At 44.1% G+C, this 12,307-nt stretch overlaps 1 protein-coding gene across 1 annotated transcript in view; it reads right to left on the reverse strand.

The window, feature by feature from the left end:
• Chrm3 (cholinergic receptor muscarinic 3) overlaps positions 1-12,307 on the reverse strand; it is a 75,063-nt gene that overhangs the window by 17,763 nt on the left and 44,993 nt on the right. The gene's annotated exons all lie outside the window — the stretch shown is intronic.

Genomic DNA, 12,307 nt, shown 5'->3' on the forward strand with positions numbered 1-12,307 from the left:
CAGTGCATTCATCACTGGGGTACACTTCTCTCTTTACTCCCTCAGAATTGTGGAAGTTACAAGATCACAATCAAAGCATTCCTACGACCACACTTCCTCCAGAAACCCTAGCAGGGTTTCCATTCTGCCCTTTGTATTTCTAGCACTTGACCACATCAATACAATCTTGCCTCTCTGGAGACATTGCCTCCTCTCTCTCCCTCTCTGTGGGTTCCTGATGGAGATACTTGCTGTTGGGTTTAGGGTCATCATGGATAATCCAGGATAATCTTGTCTCAAGCTCCTTCATTTGATTACATCTGCAGATTCTTTTTGCAATATGGTCACAGGATTAAGGGCTGGAATAGCAACCCACTACAGTCAATATAACAACAAATACTAATGTGCTGGCCTTTGGATAATAAAACTTTTATCAAAAATGGGTGCTTGTTGATGGAATTTGACTTTACGTATGATAAATGTATTTCCTTCAGAACTGTAGATGAGGGTTCTTTTTTTTTAAACTAAAGATGTTTTAGAAAGACATCCACTTTCATAGCACCCCTCAAACAAACTCCTAAAAGACAAAAATGATTAGAAGTGGGAATACTTACTCAAACATAAAATGTAAGTGTCAGAAAAACAGATTTCAATTGGTTAACTTCTGTACTCAAACAAGAATAATTGCTGCACATTGTTCTCAGAGTAATGGGTGAACATGATCTCAGAGCTAGACTCCATGGGCTAAAATACATACTGTAGTTCTGTATTTTGGGGCAAGTTACTGCATTTCTGTGTGTCTTAGTGTCTTCATCCATAAAATATGGATAAAGAAGACAAATATGAATGTTCTTAGAATGCTCAGCTCAAGACATCCAAATGGCATTTGCATATATGCTAAAAACATGCTGATCTCTCCGAAGTCTTGGATGATCCAGACAAATGAAACACTGCATTCTGTTAGACAAGAAAAAGACTCTAAAACCCATGCAGACAAGTGGTCTTAACTGCAATGCTGCAAAAGAAACAAGCAAGGTGCAGAGACGGCAAAAGTGTGTGAAGTAGTGTGTGTAGCTGTTTCATATAATATTGGACAAAGATGATTCTGTAATGAAGTGACATTTTACTCAAGGACTAAAGGATCAAGCAGTATCATCAGGTCCCCAGGGGAGAATCTGTCTGGATAAACTAGATTGCATCATAGTTTACAAGTATGAGGAACAGAGACTTCGTGCTACAGGAGACACTGGGGAGATGCTGTCTTCAGTACATTCCAACAGAGCCTGCCTAGTCTGCTGGGTAGAAGCATGTGGGAAAACCGAACATAAAAAATATTCCTCACGGGGCTGGTGAGATGGCTCAGCGGGTAAGAGCACTGACTGTTCTTCTGAAGGTCCTGAGTTCAAATCCCAGCAACCACATGGTGGCTCACAACTACCCATTTTGACGCCTGGAGCAAGCAGGGACTGAGCAAGCAGGGCCAACCAGAGCGAGCAGAGGTCCTAAAAAATTCAACCCCCAACAACCACATGAAGGCTCACAACTACCTGTACAGCTACAGTGTACTCACATACATAAAATAATAAAACTTTTAAAAAATATTCCTCACACAGGGAACTGCTTGCATATCTATTTCTTAACCTACTAGACTAAGATGATCCTTCAGAAAACTTGGAGAGAATCCTTTGCATGCAAAAAGAAGTCCCTGAGACAGGAGTCCCCCAAAATAGAAATCAAATACGGGGTAGAGTTCAGTTCTCTGCAGATTTATGGAACATCCCCTTTACCTTTGGCATCAGGTGCCATGCATGGCATGTTTTCTCTCATATGCAGAATCCAGACTTTTGAAAAAAAAAAAAAAGCACATGAAGAAATATGTCCATGACACACGAGTGTGGAAAAGTCAGAGTGAAACCCATTATTTCAAACAATGAATAAGCTGATAAATGAGCTTAAAAATCTTGTGTGTTTTTGATCTGTGGTTGGTTGACTCTGGAAGGCTGAGCCCAGGCATACAGAGGACTGACCAGATCAGTGTAATCAGTTTGACACCCTGTAAGTGTCAAACGATCGATGCTACTACTGGGAATACTCCTCATTCAAAGCCAGATAAAAATGACTGATGTGACAAACAGCAAGGACTTGCAGGCTGGTGCAGCTGCCACTCATTAGCATACAACAGGGCAACTGGTTATCTGTCCCTGGGAGGCTGCAGTGTTCTCATGGGTAAAATGAGGACACAGAAGGACATGGGCTCCTCTCCAGCTATAATTCTGCAGAATTATAGCTAGGTGCCTCTGAATCCCCTATCTGCACTCAACTGCCTATCTTAATTTTCCAGCTCCCTGACCACTCGTGGGCATGAGGGCAGTCCTTTTCAGTCCCCTATTTCTGCAGGTCTAGAACATTACAAATGACCCAGTTCTTCTTAGCCCTTCTGGAAAAGCAATGTATGGGGACCGAGAGATGGTTAAGAAGGTAAATGTGATTGAAACACAGACCTGATGTCTAAGGAACGTACAGAGGAAGGACAGAACTGACTCCTGAAAACTGCCCTCTGATCTGCGTGTGTGCTTTTGGGCATGGGCACACCTGAGCACAGACACACACACACACACACACACACACACACACACACACACACTCACTCACTCACTCACTCATGACTTGCTAAAGGTTAAAAAACAGAGAAGTGGTTAGAATTCTAGTGTGAAGCTTGATCTTAAACAGTTCACTTGAAATAGTTACTCAAAGGGCAAAGGAAGCAGATGGTTGTGTGTGAGTTCCACGCCAGTGGGCTGGAAGCCGGAGGAACTTAAAGCAAATGCTGGAGTTGGATTCTTATTGGGAAACTGAGCAGAGTCTGACTGAGATGTGTGGCCTGATGATGGATTACCTGGTGACCTGGTGACCTGGTGGCCTGGTGACCTGGTGACCTGGTGATCCTCCCTCCAGTGGAGGAGGCCTTGATCATTTGCCAGTTTGTTCTACTTCTCTGGCCATTTCTTTCTCCTCTGACTTCCTTTCAAGTTGATCAGATTTAGAAGTGGCACAAGTCCTCTCTGTTTCTGGGGTGGGGGGAGGGCAAGCTTTTATTTAGCACCCACTACTGTCCTTATTGATGAGTGGCTTTGGGCTTCTCCTCCTCAAGGGGCAGCCAGAATTTCCTCATTCTCTTCCTGTGAACCCAACAGACTGTAGTGTAGACAACAGCACCAGACAGAGGTTTGAAACTGTCCACGGTCCTCAGAGTGGATAGAGCTCTAAGCATGCTTGGTGGATGCTATAACCGGGGAGGAAGTTCTTGTCAGAATGCAGAGCACCGAGACAGAAAGGGCCATGTGGAGGGAAGTGTGATGGACTGGCTTTGTTCTGGACTCACCGGTATATCTTAAGAGGACAAGAGGGGTCAGAAAGAAGGGACTTGTCTCTTTCTCTTCCTGTTTTCCTTAACCCTGGACATTTTGCTGCAGCTCTGCAGGGCTAAGCTTACTCGCTGCTGAGGATAGACTGATGCCCTGTGCTCTGCTCAACCAGCTTATCCTGGAGCTTCATTCTTAATTCACAATCCCTGGCTTCCTTGCCTGGGGGCTTTTCAAATCAAACAAAGAAGCCTTACAGATTCCCAGATATCTTAGCAAATAGAAGCAATGTAGTGGTTATTAAGATGACGCATGGCTTCAGTTGGTCAATCTTGGAAAGGGTGGCCTGATCTGGGGACCTGCAGAAGTGGTTTTCCCCTGGGGCTGTCCCAGGCAGGGCTGCACAGAGGAATAGCAGCACCTACACCACCTGGGAGCTTGCTAGAGAGTTGCACTCTGTGGTACTGGACCTGCCAAATTAAAAGTCCTGAGCGTGTCTTCTGGCATAGGTGTTACAACCCTCTCTCTTGTGTTTTCAAGGGCACAAGCATTTGAGAACTTTTAGTGTGAAGGAATGCAGCTTCATTTTCTGTGTATTTCCTTCACAGATGCCATTTTCCTTATCCAAAATTCCCTCCCAGTTATCTGTGCAATCCCATGAGATGCTGCGGGTGCACTTGTGTGACAGTGATACACGCTGAACCACTCTTGAACTGAGTAATCCACCAGCTTCCTGGTTCCTGCAGCTGAAACTGGTCCTCTGTGTCCCCTTCTCCCACCCCTCCTCGTCTGACAAACCACCTGATAGATGTGATATAGATATAAAGGAATTATATACACATATGTATATCCATATACATAAGTATATGCACATATGAGATACTTTATGGGGACTGGGGATGCAGGTTGGATAAAGTGCTTGGCCCTACAAGCACTAGGATCTGAGATTGAGTCTCAGAATCCCTGTAAAAAAAGCTAGATCTAGTGGCATATGCTTAGAATCCCACCTGGGGAAGTGGAGGTAGATGTATGGTTCCCTGGTCAGCTAGTCTAGCCTTAGATATCAGTAGGAGATCCTGTGTCTAAAAACAAGGCAGACAACTTATGGGGAGTGACAGCTGGAGCTGTTCTTTGTCCTCCCCATGTACATGCGTGCACACATGCACTTCACATACATCTGCACTGGCACATTCATAAATGTACACATACATATATTATACACATACACATACATACACACACATACATATGTGTCCTAAATAGTTAATAATCCAAAGATGTATGTATCTACTGAAAAACATTAAAAGGAGTCATCATTTATTAGTTTTTGTTAAAAAACCAAACTATTGCCAACTGAATCCTAGATTTGAATTTTCTGTATGGCATTAAGAAATTCAGTTTGTTGTTTTTAGCCCCAATCACTTCAATTGTAAAATGAAGACATCTTGGTCTTCTTCTTTTTTTTTTTTTTAAGATTTATTTATTTATTATATGTAAGTACACGGTAGCTGTCTTCAGACACTCCAGAAGAGGGCGCCAGATCTCGTTACGGATGGTTGTGAGCCACCATGTGGTTGCTGGGATTTGAACTCTGGACCTTCGGAAGAGCAGTCGGGTGCTCTTACCCACTGAGCCATCTCACCAGCCCCATCTTGGTCTTCTGCAGGAGATTGGGAAGTTAGAAACAGTAGCGGCCACACACACACACACACACACACACACACACACACACACACATCCCAGGAGTTAACAGTGGAGGTGGTACTGTTATTCGCCAGTTAGAGTTTATTTACTATGAAGCTGAAAGCAATTCATTCTGTTCTCCTGGGAAATGGGACAGTGGCAGCCCTGAAGGCTGCAGCTTACTGCAGGACCTAAAAGAAAAATGCCTTGGTATTTCAAAGTCTAAAGCTGTCCCTTACGTTCCAGAGAAGAGACCATGATAGTCTCTGTAACCAGGACTCGAATGACCTGTGAGCGCCTTTTATAGATTAAGATTGCAAGTTAGGACAGCGACTTCTGGTGTTTGTGTTTCAGAGAGAGAGACAAAGAGCCAGCGAGCCCCAGCAATTTGAACAATTTCAAATGTGCTTTGTTTCCAGCAAGACTTGTAATGCAGAAATTTCCCAGACTTTTTACACTTGCTCTTTGTGTTAAGACACCAACTGTGGCTCACAGAGGGGACGACAAAGTGACATTTATGTCTTCTCCTGAGGGCTGTTCAATAAGCAGATGACTTCTGGCAAATGCTCCTGCTTTGTGAAAGCTCTTTGGTGAGTCAGTAAGTGAAGCAGGCAAAACCAAGGGTACTGAAGTGAGCACCCCCCGAATGTGAGAGAGCTAACTGTGTAACAACAACAACAAAGTTAAAAGTTAGGACACTTTAAAAGTAGACTAAGCACCATAAAACTCCCTCAGCTTTCTGGGGTTGCCGTTGAGCCCCACCTCAATGACACCTAGACAAACTGCCCTGAACTGTTGCTGGCATTCTCCTTCCTAGGCTGTGGATTTGAGACTGAAGCAGTCAGGAGGCTTAGTATAGGCTCATGCAGAGTGGAAGTGAGACTACGTGTGCCATCTGCTCCACAGGTTTATAGAAAGAGAGGGGGAGAGAGAGAGAGAGAGAGAGAGAGAGAGAGAGAGAGAGAGAGAGAGAGAGAGAGAGAGAGAGAGAGAAGAGATCAAGGCTTGGCCAAGATACACTTCTACAGGGGCTGAATGGCTTCACACATCTCAGCCAGGCACTCAGAAATCTGGCCCTGTGCTTTCTGAGCTACCTGCTTTCAGCAGTTCCCTTACATTGTCCCCTCCCCTGTGGCTTCTGAAAGTGATGGTGGTAGCATGTCAATAATACACATGCAACAATATGTTATCATTTAGAAACAAGATACAAAGGAAGGCTAGGTGTTTCTTACCTTCTGCTCACACGTGATTATTGAAAAGGAAGCTGGGTATCCAACCAATTCTACCAAAGGACTGTCAGGATCTGAGCAAATTCACCATTCTCCAGTTTTAAGAAATGAACAAAATTGAAAAGATTCAACATGTTACCATGGGAGAGATCCAGAACTCAGCTGTGTGTGTGTGTCTATGGGTGTGGGTGAGTGTGTTTATGAGTGCATGTATGTGTATGTATATGTGTGTGTGAATGTGTATATGTGTGTCTGTGTGTGCACGTGTATATGTGTGTATGTGTGTGTATGGATGTGTGTGAGTGTGTATATGGGTGTATATATATGTGTGTGTGTATAGGTATGTGTGTGAGTGTGTGTATGTGCATATGGGTAGGTGTGTATGTGCATGGGTGTGTTTGTGTGTGTACATATGCACACATGTACAGACATGTAGAAGCTACAGGCTGATATCAGGCTCTTCCTATATTACTCTCCACTTTATTATTTGAAACAGAGTCTTTCACTGAACCCAGAACTCAGAGATTTGGTAAGACTAGCTGACCACTGAGCTCCAGGAATTGTGTCTGCATCTCCTACTGTGGGGTCCTGCTGTGCCACTGGGCCTAGCTTTTCACATGGGTCTAGAGATTGAACTCAGGTCTTTGTGCTTCTATGGCAAGCATGCCACTAACTGAGCCATCTCCTCAGCTCCTGGACCTCTGCTCTTTGATGTTTCCTATCTCTATCATTCAGGTGGTAAGTACAGAGTCCAAGTAGAGAGCCAAGGACTGAGGGCGCAATTTATCTCTCCTGTGATTCTTTCTAAGCTACCCTCAAAGGTAAGTGCTCCAATTTGGAGGTGGGGAGAAAGTAAGTGTGAATTAGTGTTCTTTAATTCATTTGACAATATCTAACAAGACACAACAGCAGACATAATCAAAGTACTATGAAGAGAAATGTTAACCACCCATCTAATTTTGACCAATGGTTACTCATTTTTTTCAACACTGTACATCAGAAATCAAAACAGGAGGCACTTTGAGGCATGATAAGCACAAGCCAGTGATGACTGCCTAATATTAGCGTAAGACCATCACAGTCAAAAAGACACTTGGATCAATTAGGTCTAGATTTTTTTTTCTACAATTATACAAAACAGGGGTTAGCAGTGAACCAAATCCAAAGTGAGACTTCATTTTGTAATACCAGCTAATTCAGAATGATTTTTCTGTCTTTAAAGGGTTGAGAATAAAACGAAAAGAGTAGCATTTAAAGATGCATTTATGTGTGTAGATGTGCATCCTGAGTGCCCATACACAGAGTCATGGGGAGCAGGAAGCCATGGGATCAGGGGACTGACTGCAACTCAGCTAAGTAGCCGTAAGCAAGACAAGATACTGGCGCAACCTAAAACACTTCCTCTCTTGAGTTTTGCAGAAAATGTTGGCTAGACTTCTCCACACTTCACAGTTCTTGGGGGTAATCATCTGCTACCAGACACATTGGTCCTGAAGGGCTGGAGTCACGTCTACAACATTAATGTCCTTATTGCCTTCTGAGACACAATCCTTTTTACAAAGGTGTCATACAAACATATGTGTCAAATGATGGAATTGTCCACCACTACCTTTTGAGCATTTTTCTTGTCATATAGACAAAAAATGTAGCAGACTGACTTAGGCTTTTGCTGGAACAGGGGTATTAGGTACGTGTGTGTGTGTGTGTGTGTGTGTGTGTATGTGTGTATGTCCATGTGTGTGTGTACTTGTGTGTGCTTGTATATGTTCTTGTGTATGTGTGTGTGTTTGTGCATGGATCTAGCACTGCCCGTGTGTGCACTCATGCATATGTGTGAGAATAAAAGCATACGTGAAATATATTCTAAAATTAAACTAAAGGTGTAAGGAGTCATGCAAATGCATCTTACACAGAGTCATGTTCATACCAAGTTCAAATCCAATTCCATCCTGCAGTATAGGAAACTTGGGAAGCCCCCTTGCCTTCCTGAGACTCAGTTTCCCATGCTATAAAATAGGATGAAATGTAACTATTTTGGTGCCTGTAAGGATAATCTAAGAGTCTGATTGTAAAATGCGTAGTCTTGGAGCATTAAATATATGACAGTCCTCAGGAGTGAAGAGTTCGAGGAATGTCCACAAACTGTCCGATGAGAGTGGTATGTATCCTGATCCTGTGCTCAGGCACCATGAAGAGAGCTGGAGGAGAGGGACTGGCTGGATATGCATCAGAAAGAACTAGTGACTAGATCTGAGCAGGCAGCTGGGGATCTGGAGGTCTAGGGCACCTGGAGAGAAGTAGGCAAGCCCTGCAGGAGTGTGTGTGGGCCTGGAGGTTCTGCTGCAGGCCAGTGAGAGGACTAGAGTGGCAGAGAGATAGTGACTTGTGCACTCCACTGCACCCCCTGCCTTCAGAGGCCAGCATCATCTGAGAACTACATAGATCTACTAAAGGGCTTCCAAGTAGGAGTGATTTACAAAGCAGCATTTAGAAAGCTTTGCTTCTCATGGCCACATTCCCAGTGGATCTTACCTTTGGCACCATTCTGAGTGTGTGTGTGTGTGTGTGTGTGTGTGTTCCCACATAGGTACACAAGAATGTTTGTGTGCATATGTGTATGTACATGTGGAGTTCAGAGGTTAGCCTCTGGGGTCATTCCTCAGCAGCAATCTATCTTTTGTTTGAGACAGAGTCTCTCACTGGGATCTGAGACTCACCGATTGGGTGTCTCTGTGACCTGTTGCTGACATCACTATACTTGGCATCTTTTGGAAGGGCTACTTGAGTTCAAACTCAGGTCCCCATGCTTCTGAGGCAAGTGCTTTACTACCTGAGTCATCCACCTCTCCTACCATATCATCACTGTGCCAGTGGTGATAGTCAGGATTTCAGCATCCCAGATGCAGAGACCCACAACCAAACATCAGGTGCAGAGAGCTCCAATGGGAGGTTTCCACTGTGCTCCTCCCCTAGGAGCTCAGGGAAGCCCTGGAAGAGAGAGAAGAAGAATGGTCGGAACCAGAGGGGTCAAGTACAGCAGGAGAACACAGCCCACAGAAGGCCTCCAACTAAGCAGGACTCATGGGTGCTCACATGGAATCTGCATGGGTCTGTGCTAGGTCTCCTGCATATATGTTATGGTTGTTAGCTTGGTGTATTTTAGAACTCCTAACGGGGGGGGATGTGGGGGTGTCTCTGCCTCCTTGACTTGCTCTTGGGACCCTTTTCCTCCTACTGGGTTGCTTTGCTCAGCCCTGATATAAGGGTTTGTGCCTGGTCTTTTTGTATCTTGTTATTTTACATTTGGTTTATATCTCTGGAAGGCCTGCTCTTTTCTAAAGGGAAATGGAGGAGGAGGGGAATCTCCGAGAGAGAGGAGGTTTAGGGGGGATAATTGTCTCTGCCCAATCATTCCTGCATAGAGACACAGCACAAGGATGTTCAACAGAGAGGCATCTTCTAGCTCTTGGTTGTGTATAAATTTTAGAAAGGAAAATGAACAGCAGGGTTATTCTGCAAAACTTTAAAACCGAACAAGAGAAACTTTGTGGAGAACAGTGTTTTGTGCAGGTGGCTTTGTGCTCTGGGGGGACTCAGTGCCTGCTGGTATTTGAGGTTTGCTCATGACATCTATCACAGCATGCAGATTACTTAAAAAAAAACATACCCATGATGCTAAAAATACCCCACAGTCTAGCCTGACTGCAGGCTGTCAGAATGTTATATTCTGATTTTTATGCTGCCTGCTGATATTTGGACATTTTCACAAGTATAATGTTTACCATTATTCTGTTTTTCTTTATAAAAGTTGATTGCAGATGAATACGCCTTGAGGAGGCTTGCCTCAAGACAGGATCTGCTCTGGATCCCACAGAGTCTCAGCTGTTCTGAATAAGTTACTCTGTCCCATCTGTGGAGCTGACTCTGGGTTTGGGCTGTTATACCCATGGAGGGAGCAGACATCCCACTTTTCTTAGGAGACACCCGGATTTCTGACCTCATCATGTTGCTCTGTTTGTTGGGTAGGATCGGTGTCATGATCAGCTGTAAGACATTGGAGTCTCAGGTTTCCATTGGCACAGGTTTGTTTGCCAATGAACATGGGGCCTTGAGGGTTCTATTATAGAACTAAAATGTTGTTAAAACTTTTGACTCAAAAATGATTACTTATAAGGCTGCCACATGTGAGCCTCATCTTGATCTGTTGAATATCAAACAGTTTCTGGTCAGGGATGCCAAGGACACCAATCTTGCCTCTATGATAAGCTTTTATTGATCACCAGCATCTGGGGTAGACCTGAGCTTCTGGCTACTCTATCAGGTTTATCAGAACAACAAGCTACTATTCATTTATTCTCTCTCTCTCTCTCTCTCTCTCTCTCTCTCTCTCTCTCTCTCTCTGGTTGCTATTTGGTCAACTTCAATTGTCATTCCTCAGGATGCCTTGCTTTTCTGAGACAGGGTCTTTCCTATTTAGCTGGAACTTGCTGATAGTCAGGCTCACCAGCAATCAGCAAGCCTCAGGGATTGCCTGTCTCTGCCTCCCCAGCACTGGGATTGGGGATTGCACACACATGCCACCTACGCCTGACTTTACCTGTACATACTGGGGATCTGAAGTTAGGTCCCTGTGCTTGTGCAGCAAATGCTTTCAGACTGAGCCATCTCCAGAGCCTCCTATCTTAGTATCTACTTTTCAGAGTTCAGACAACTCAATTGTCTAAGTTAATTAGCTGGAAGTAGAGAGGGTGGGTATAGGTATGGGCATACGTGTGACCTAAGACCTTGTTTTATTCTTAGACCTAGTTAATATTCATGGGGTATCCCTCACACCTGGCCAATCTTTGGAACTGTCATTTATACTTTGAAGCAAGGAGAGCCCTTTGTGGGTTAAGTTAAGAAACTTATTCAAGGTCAAAGCCAACAGACACCAGTGATCCAGAATCCCATCTAGATTCAGTAGTCCATGAGTCACATGGCAGCAGGGACATAGCACAAAGAATCTGACGGAAGAGAAGGGAGAAGAAAGGATAAACAGGCCACCCATTGTGCGGCTTGTGATTCAAGTCTACTACAGTACCATGGGCGAGCTGTCTCAAGACATAGCACGCAATGTAGTCACTCCATAGCAACGATGGATCCCAGGCAGCCTGCAATCTTTCAACTTAAGAGTCCCTCTTCATATGACATATTCTATTCTTTTGTTTTGTTTTGTTTGTTTGTTTGTTTGGTTTTTTTTGTTTGTTTTTTGAGACAGAGTTTCTCTGTGTAGCCTTGGCTGTCCTGGAACTCACTTTGTAGACCAGGCTGACCTCGAACTCAGAAATATGCCTGCCTCTGCCTCCCAAGTGCTGGGATTAAAGGCATGCGCCACCACTGCCTGGCTCAGACATATTCTATTTTAAATAAATAACATTATCTTATTAATTTCTGACTCTTCTTGGCTGTCTCCATTGCCGAGACATTTGCAGTGATTCCACAGTCTTTCCTTAGTATAAGTCACAGGGGACCCTTTTGAAGACGTGTACAAGGTTAGGCTGGGTCAGACAGGAGTGTCCTAAATCAGAAGGCAGCCCCGCAACTGTGGGACTAGAAACACAAAATCACCTCTGTAGGTTTTTTTTTTAATCCCACTCACTTGAAGTGAATCTAGCTTGAGGTGTGCCTCAGGCAAAAATGAATGAATGTCATTTGAGTCAAAAATGAGGATAAACACCTGACACCTACGATCACTTTCTTATTTAACACAACTGTGGGAATGTATGAAAAGCAGGCTCTTGGGGCTGCTTTGCTTTAGAGATTAGAGGGAGGTGGCTGGCAAGCTGGGTAGCTCTGCCAGAGGCACAATTGCAGGGCAGATTAGTGAGTGCCCAGCACAGAAAAGAAGAGGCCTTTCCCCCTTTCTTTCTCTCTCTCTTTCTTTCTCTCTCGCTTTCTCTCTCTCTCTCTCTTTCTTTCTTTCTCTCTCTCTCTTTCTTTCTTTTTTCTTTCTTCTTTCTTTCTTTTCTTTCTTTCCTTCCTCCCTCTCTCTCTCTCTCTCTCTCTCTCTCTCTC

Source organism: Mus caroli, chromosome 13 (genome assembly GCF_900094665.2).
Source record: "Mus caroli chromosome 13, CAROLI_EIJ_v1.1, whole genome shotgun sequence".
NCBI classification, from domain to species: domain Eukaryota; kingdom Metazoa; phylum Chordata; class Mammalia; order Rodentia; family Muridae; genus Mus; species Mus caroli.